We start from the raw sequence: 8,888 nt of genomic DNA on the forward strand, positions 1-8,888 counted from the left end.
GGGACATATACCATACCAACAATGTTTTTTTTTGTAGAGGCATAGTTATCATACAGAAATGTACTGTCATCATGGTTACTCTTTATTTGAAGAACTGTGCATGAGATGGTTCCCTTAACTCGGCCACTGTTAGGTGCTACATGAGATTTGTAAATAAAATCTGTTCAAATGTAGCTTTATTTAGATGTGTCCCTATTTGTTGCTAGGGACACATAAATATGCCATCACTGACTGACTGACTGACTGGCTGGCTGGCTGGCAGGCAGGCAGGCAGGCAGACAGACAGACAGACAGACAGACAGACAGACAGACAGACAGACAGACAGGCAGGCAGGCAGGCAGACAGGCAGACAGACAGACAGACAGGCAGGCAGGCAGGCAGACAGACAGACAGACAGACAGACAGACAGACAGACAGACAGGCAGGCAGGCAGGCAGGCAGGCAGGCAGGCAGGCAGACAGACAGACAGACAGACAGACAGACAGACAGACAGACAGACAGACAGACAGACAGACAGACAGACAGACAGACAGGCAGACCTTGAGCCATCAGTCTGCTAGCCGGTGTATCTATTGCAGTAGCGTTGAGGGATGTTGGAACAGGGAATTGACACCCTGAGCCGCCTGGTGAGATATGTTGAAGACAAAACAATTATTATGAACACAAAAATATAAGAATCAGATTCAATCATAATCACTGTTTCTAGTGGCCAGGACTGAGTGTCAATATACAGTCTATGAAAGGGTCCTGGGGCACCAATCCTGGAGTGCTGGAGGTGGATAGACAAAACACAAGTGAAAGTGCCAGTCTTTGACCTGGTCTGCAGTGGCAGGCAATGGGCAACACCAGTAGATTGCGGAGGAAAATGCTGCCTTTAGAAACACAGAGAGGATGACAAGAACATCAACAACATTGCCATCTAGCTGTGCTTAGCTATTACTACATGGACATGACTTTAAATGCCCACTGAAGTCAAAAACCTGATTTGCCTATCTTTTGAATAGCTTTCCACACAATAAGGTTGGAATTATACTATGAAATTGTGAAAATTATGATATTGCACTTTTAGTGTAAGAGCTGTGTTTTAGCCTGCCTGTTGACACCACCAGGCGGTAAATTTGTTAATAGACCAATAAGAAAGAGAGTTCCAAACCTCTCTGCCAATAACAGCTAGTTTTCAGTTTTCTCCTCCCCACTCAGACCAGTCCCAGACAGTCTTAGCTACATTCTTGCTAGAGAAATTGCTCTTTGCTAAGAAGCAATTATTTCATTTTTACCATTTTAATTGAAAACAATCACAGTAAGGTACTTAATTGTTACCCAGAAATAATTTGATATTGAGATAAAACAGCTGCATTGGACCTTTACAGTTGTTCCAGTCATGATGGAGTAAAGTTTTCCTACACTGTTTTTCAAGTTAATTCGCTGTAAATTCTGTGGACTGTTATTGGTCAATATGCCCCTCTGGGGGTAGTGCACAACACTCACCCGTCAGATGCCCTGGAAAAACTCCTGGCCCTGGGGAGGATGAAAACATTAAACCTTTACACAGACAAAGGGACAACTGTGATTGGACAAAAACTGACAGGGCTGAGCTGGCTGTCTGCAAGGATGCATATTACAAGACTTTGCATTTGTCATTAAAAATATACTCGTACAGTATAAAACCAAATGTTATTTGTCAAATGAGCCAAATACAACAGGTGTAGACCTTACAGCAATGCTTACTTACAAGCCCTTAACCAACAATACAGTTTTAAGAAAATCCCTAAAAAGTAAGAGATAAGAATAACAAATAATTAAAGAGCAGCAGTAAATAACAATAGCGGGGCTTTATACAGGGGCTACCGGTGTCGAGGTAATTTAGGTAATTATGTACATGTAGGTAGAGTTATTAAAGCGGCTATGCATAGATAATAACAGAGAGCAGTAAACAGCCCATCTATCTACCTACTTCATCCCCATACTGTATTTATTTATTTATCTTTGCACCCCATCTTTGCACCCCAGTATCTCTACTTGCACGTTCATCTTCTGCACATCTACCATTCCAGTGTTTAATTGCTATATTGTAATTACTTCGCCACCATGGCCTATTTATTGTCTTAACTTCTCATTTGCACTCAATGTTTATAGAATTTTTGTTTTCTTTTGTTCTACTGTATTATTGACTGTATGTTTTGTTTATTCCATGTGTAACTCTGTGTTGTTGTATGTGTCGAATTGCTTTATCTTGGCCAGGTCGCAGTTGCAAATGAGAACTTCTTCTCAACTAGCCTACCTGGTTAAATAAAGGTGAAATAAATAAAGATATTTTAGCAAATACATTTACTTTTAATACTTAAGTACTTTTACTCTAGTAGTATTTTACTGGGTGACTCACTTTTACTTGAGTCATTTTCTATTAAGGGATCTTTACTCAAGTATGAGAATTTAGTACTTTTTCCACCACCATGTATTTGTGTTCATCTAGTCCAGGACTTCATTTCCCAGTGGTCTTTGGGTCAGGAGGCAGTGTCTGATGAGCCCAGTGGGTCTCAGCTGGGTCCAGCCTGGCTCATGCCGCTTTGTGTGAACAGAGACCCATAGCTGATGCACAATATCAGAACATGGGGAAAGGGAGAGTAAGAAGTAAAAGTTATTATTTCATGGACAGAGTTTGTCAAATGCTGACTGGAATAGTGGAGAGACATTCAGTCAAAAGTTCATATTGCTTTTCTCTGCTCCAAAGTTTCTTATTAAACCAGTACTTCTTTCTGGACTCGACATTCTGAGGGACACCATGAACTATAACTCGTGTGCTTGAGATCACAAGAACTGACAATGAAAAGCAAATGGCAGTTTCTTTCTCTCGTTCCTTCTCTTTCTCTCTCTGTCTGTCTCTAGCTCTCTCCGTCTCTATAATTGAATGTGAAAAAGTCCCTTGACAAGCAGGATCTTTCTCTACGTTGATCACAGCAAATGTCAGAGTGACAGTGCAAATAGCAGGAATGTCAGGCAAGTATAATCTATTTACTGTCGTACTCACACCCTCTGCTCTCTTTGGCCCTATTCCCATAACGAGATAGGAGAGTCTGAGGAGCGGGGTGGCAAAAGACAATCCTACTTTTCAATTCACGTTACATCCTTGCCTTAGCTTTCGTTGTGGCTGGCAATGCAACATTCTTGGTCCACAGCTCAAATTGACCGTAAATATCATAGTAGCCGCTAGCCAGTCAGCACAAACTATTTAACAATGACATAAACGTTTCTTCTAAAACATATTACACTCTTGAATAATGCAACAATTCACAATAATGTATGTGCAGACAATTAAATTCTTTATTTTGTCGTCTGTAGTCTACATTCATTACATTTTAGACAAAAGCACAGAGTTAATTGTTACGACAGCATTTCTTCATCACGTAATGTTGTCCTATCAGAAATGAACGTTAACTCTCTCACATGAATATAAAGTACAGTAGGACTTACAACATTACAACAAACCAGGCTTCATTTTATTCAGTGTCATGCAAATCATTGCAAGTGGTAACAGCTAACTGGTACTGAAAACAAATTAAGTGAATTTACCTCGATGAGCTGTTTTATATGGAAGCTCATACCCACCACCACCAAAAAAAAACCTCATGATTTGTCAACGTGCACAATTAATCTGTGCTTTAGTCTGATACTGATAACAACCACAGCTGCAGGAAGCCTAGAGAAGCCTACTGATAACAACCACAGCTGCTGGAAGCCTACTGATGATAACCACAGCTGCTGGAAGCCTAGAGAAGCCTACTGATAACAACCACAGCTGCAGGAAGCCTAGAGAAGCCTACTGATGATAACCACAGCTGCTGGAAGCCTAGAGAAGCCTACTGATAACAACCACAGCTGCTGGAAGCCTACTGATGATAACCACAGCTGAAGGAAGCCTAGAGAAGTCTACTGATGATAACCACAGCTGCTGGAAGCCTAGAGAAGCCTACTGATAACAACCACAGCTGCTGGAAGCCTAGAGAAGCCTACTGATAACAACCACAGCTGCAGGAAGCCTAGAGAAGACTACTGATAACAACCACAGCTGCTGGAAGCCTAGAGAAGCCTACTGATAACAACCACAGCTGCAGGAAGCCTAGAGAAGCCTACTGATGACAACCACAGCTGCAGGAAGCCTAGAGAAGCCTACAGATAACAACCACAGCTGCTGGAAGCCCAGAGAAGCCTACAGATAACAACCACAGCTGCAGGAAGCCTAGAGAAGCCTACTGATAACATCTGGGCGAGGGGAAACATAACGTCATGTTTTCATAAATAGGCCCATATATTTGTGTTCTGAGAAAATGTGAACGTGATCAAATGTGGTTTATACTCACACTTCGGCTGGTTAGACTTCCCAGACCTTTTCAATCCCAAGTTATTGACTGGAATTAATCAAGCGACTCAACAGTGATGACATACTGGACAAAAGGAACACCTATGTGAGAATGATATTCATTGACTTTTTATTTTATTTTTATTTCACCTTTATTTAACCAGGTAGGCTAGTTGAGAACAAGTCCTTTATTTAACCAGGTAGGCAAGTTGAGAACAAGATCTCATTTACAACTGCGACCTGGCCAAGATAAAGCAAAGTAGTTCGGCAACATACAAAAACACAGAGTTACACATGGAGTAAAACAACATACAATCAATGATACAGTAGAAAAAAACAAGACTATATACAATGTGAGCAAATGATGTGAGATAAGGGAGGTAAAGGCAAAAAAGGCCATGGTGGCAGAGTAAATAAAGTATAGCAAGTAAAACACTGGAACAGTAGATTTGTTATTTGAAGAAAGTTCAAAGTTAAAATATAAATAATATGGTGCAAAGGAGCAAAATAAATAAAATAAATAAATACAGTAGGGGAAGAGGTAGTAGTTTGGGCTAAATTATAGATGGGCTATGTGCAGGTGCAGTGATCTGGGAGCTGCTCTGATAGCTGGTGCTTAAAGCTAGTGAGGGAGATAAGTGTTTCCAGTTTCAGAGATTTTTGTAGTTCGTTCCAGTCATTGGCAGCAGGGAACTGGAAGGAGAGACGACCAAAGGAGGAGTTGGCTTTAGGGGTGACCAGAGAGATATACCTGCTGGAGCGCGTGCTACAGGTGGGTGCTGCTATGGTGACCAGTGAGCGGAGATAAGGGGGGACTTTACCTAGCAGGGTCTTGTAGATGACCTGGAGCCAATGTATTTGGCGACGATTATGAAGCGAAGGCCAGCCAACGAGAGCGTACAGGTCGCAGTGGTGGGTAGTATATGGGGCTTTGGTGACAAAACGGATGGCACTGTGATAGACTGCATCCAGCTTGTTGAGTAGGGTATTGGAGGCTATTTTGTAAATGACATCGCCGAAGTCGAGGATTGGTAGGATGGTCAGTTTTACGAGGGTAAGTTTGGCAGCATGAGTGAAGGAAAAATGAGTGAAAATATACTTAAGTATCAAAAGTAAAAGGTACAAATCATTTTCAAAAATCGTTATTAAGCAAACCATCCAACAATTCTATTGTTTTTTTATTTACGGATATCATTTACAAACAAAGCATTTGTGTTTAGTGAGTCCGCCAGATCAGAGGCAGCAAGGATGACCAGAGATGCTTTCATTAGTGCCTGAATTTGACAATTTCCTGTCCTATTAAACATTCAAAATGTAACGAGTACTCTTGTGTGTCAGGGTGTGGAGTAAAAAGTACATTATTTACTTTAGGAATGTAGTGAAGTAAAAGTTGTCAAATATAAATAGTAAAGTAAAGATGTCCCCAAAAACTACTTAAGTAGTACTTCCAATTATTTTTACTTAATTACTTTACACCACTGCAAACACAAATATCTTCAGATATCCAGACTGATGCACCAACAAAAAGGAGAAAAATGTCCAAGCAAGGCACACACACTAAACTTATTTCCTCATCTATCTCTACTACGTTTCACAATGAAAAATCTGTAGTGTAGAACTGCAATCAGTGCTGTTCTGGCTGGGTTGCTGACCTGATCTGGGCCATCATCTTGTGGGACAGGTGAAGCAGACAGATGACAGTGTTCTTGATGACTCCTTTCCCCATAAAGGACATAAAGTTACGTAGAACGACGAGATCACCTGGAGGACGACAACAAGGGTCAATATTATTCCCAATATGAAACCTATTCAGAGCTGTGGATTCCAAACCAACATGACCCTGAACAGCTTCTACTCCCAAGATATTAAACTGCTAAATAGTTAACCAAATAGCTACCTGCATTGACCCTTTTTGCACTAACATTTTCGACTCAGCACACACACTGCTGTTACTGTTTACAATCTGTCACTTTATTCCTAGTTATATGTACATATCTACCTCAATTACCTCGTACCCCTGCACATCCACTCTACTGGTACCCTGTGTATATAGCCTAGTTATCATTACTCAGTACTGTTACCCTGTGTATATAGCCTAGTTATCATCGACTCAGTACTGGTACCCTGTGTATATAGCCTAGTTATCATTGACTCAGTACTGGTACCCTGTGTATATAGCCTAGTTATCATTGACTCAGTACTGGTACCCTGTGTATATAGCCTAGTTATCATTGACTCAGTACTGGTACCCTGTGTATATAGCCTAGTTATTGTTACTCAGTACTGGTACCCTGTGTATATAGCCTAGTTATCATTGACTCAGTACTGGTACCCTGTGTATATAGCCTAGTTATCATTGACTCAGTATTGGAACCCTTTGTATATAGCCTAGTTATTACCTCGTACCCCTGCATATCAACTCTACTGGTACCCCGTGTTTATAGCCAAGTTATTACCTCATACCCCTGCACATTGATTCTACTGGTACCCCGTGTTTATAGCCAAGTTATTACCTCGTACCCCTGCATATTGACTCACTACTGGTACCCCGTGTTTATAGCCAAGTTATTACCTCATACCCCTGCACATTGACTCTACTGGTACCCTGTGTTCATAGCCAAGTTATTACCTCATACCCCTGCACATTGACTCTACTGGTACCCCGTGTTTATAGCCAAGTTATTACCTCGTACCCCTGCATATCAACTCTACTGGTACCCTGTGTTCATAGCCAAGTTATTACCTCGTACCCCTGCACATTGACTCTACTGGTACCCTGTGTTCATAGCCAAGTTATTACCTCGTACCCCTGCACATTGACTCTACTGGTACCCAGTGTTTATAGCCAAGTTATTACCTCATACCCCTGCACATCAACTCTCTACTGGTACCCTGTGTTTATAGCCAAGTTATTACCTCGTACCCCTGCACATTGACTCTACTGGTACCCCGTGTTTATAGCCAAGTTATTACCTCGTACCCCTGCACATCAACTCTACTGGTACCCTGTGTTCATAGCCAAGTTATTACCTCATACCCCTGCACATCAACTCTACTGGTACCCTGTGTTCATAGCCAAGTTATCATCAACTCTACTGGTACCCTGTGTTCATAGCCAAGTTATTACCTCATACCCCTGCACATCAACTCTACTGGTACCCTGTGTTCATAGCCAAGTTATCATCAACTCTACTGGTACCCCGTGTTCATAGCCAAGTTATCATCAACTCTACTGGTACCCTGTGTTCATAGCCAAGTTATTACCTCATACCCCTGCACATCAACTCTACTGGTACCCTGTGTTCATAGCCAAGTTATTACCTCATACCCCTGCACATCAACTCTACTGGTACCCCGTGTTCATAGCCAAGTTATCATCAACTCTACTGGTACCCCGTGTTCATAGCCAAGTTATCATCAACTCTACTGGTACCCTGTGTTCATAGCCAAGTTATTACCTCGTACCCCTGCACATTGACTCTACTGGTACCCCGTGTTTATAGCCAAGTTATTACCTCATACCCCTGCACATCAACTCTACTGGTACCCCGTGTTTATAGCCAAGTTATCATCAACTCTACTGGTACCCCGTGTTTATAGCCAAGTTATCATCAACTCTACTGGTACCCCGTGTTTATAGCCAAGTTATCATCAACTCTACTCGTACCCTGTGTTTATAGCCATGTTATTACCTCATACCCCTGCACATCAACTCTACTGGTACCCCGTGTTTATAGCCATGTTATTACCTCATACCCCTGCACATCAACTCTACTGGTACCCCGTGTTTATAGACAAGTTATCGTTACTCATTCTGTATTTATTATTACTTTTATTGTTTTACTTTTCTATTATTTCTCCATTTTCTTTCTCTGCATTGTTGGGAAGGACCAATAAGTGAGAATTTTACTGTTAGTCTACACCTGTTGTTTATGAAGCATGTGACAAATACATTTGATTTTAATAACTAATTCAGTTAATTCAGAAAGTAATTAGACATTCCAATTTTCCTCATGAGCCTAACCCTGCTAGGGACTGGAAGGGCACTGAGGCCAGTGGTGAAACCAGTGGAGGCTGCTGAGGGGAGGACAGCTCATAATAATGTCTGGAGCGGAGGAAATGGAACGGCATCAACCATATAGAAACCATGTGTTTGATGTATCTGATACCATTCCACTGATTCCACTCCAGCCATTACCACGAGCCCGTCCTCCCTAAATAAAGTGCCACCAACCTCCTCCATATAGAAACCATGTGTTTGATGTATCTGATACCATTCCACTCCAGCCATTACCACGAGCCCGTCCTCCCTAAATAAAGTGCCATATAGAAACCATGTGTTTGATGTATCTGATACCATTCAAACTATTCCGCTCCAGGACAGGGGAGACACAGGCGAGGGACGGGGGAGACACAGGCGAGGGACGGGGGAGACACAGGCGAGGGAGACACAGGCAAGGGACAAGGGAAGACACAGGCGAGGGAGACACAGGCGAGGGACAAGGGAAGACACAGGCGAGGGAGACACAG

The sequence above is a fragment of the Salmo trutta genome, chromosome 6 (genome assembly GCF_901001165.1).
Source record: "Salmo trutta chromosome 6, fSalTru1.1, whole genome shotgun sequence".
Classification (NCBI taxonomy): domain Eukaryota; kingdom Metazoa; phylum Chordata; class Actinopteri; order Salmoniformes; family Salmonidae; genus Salmo; species Salmo trutta.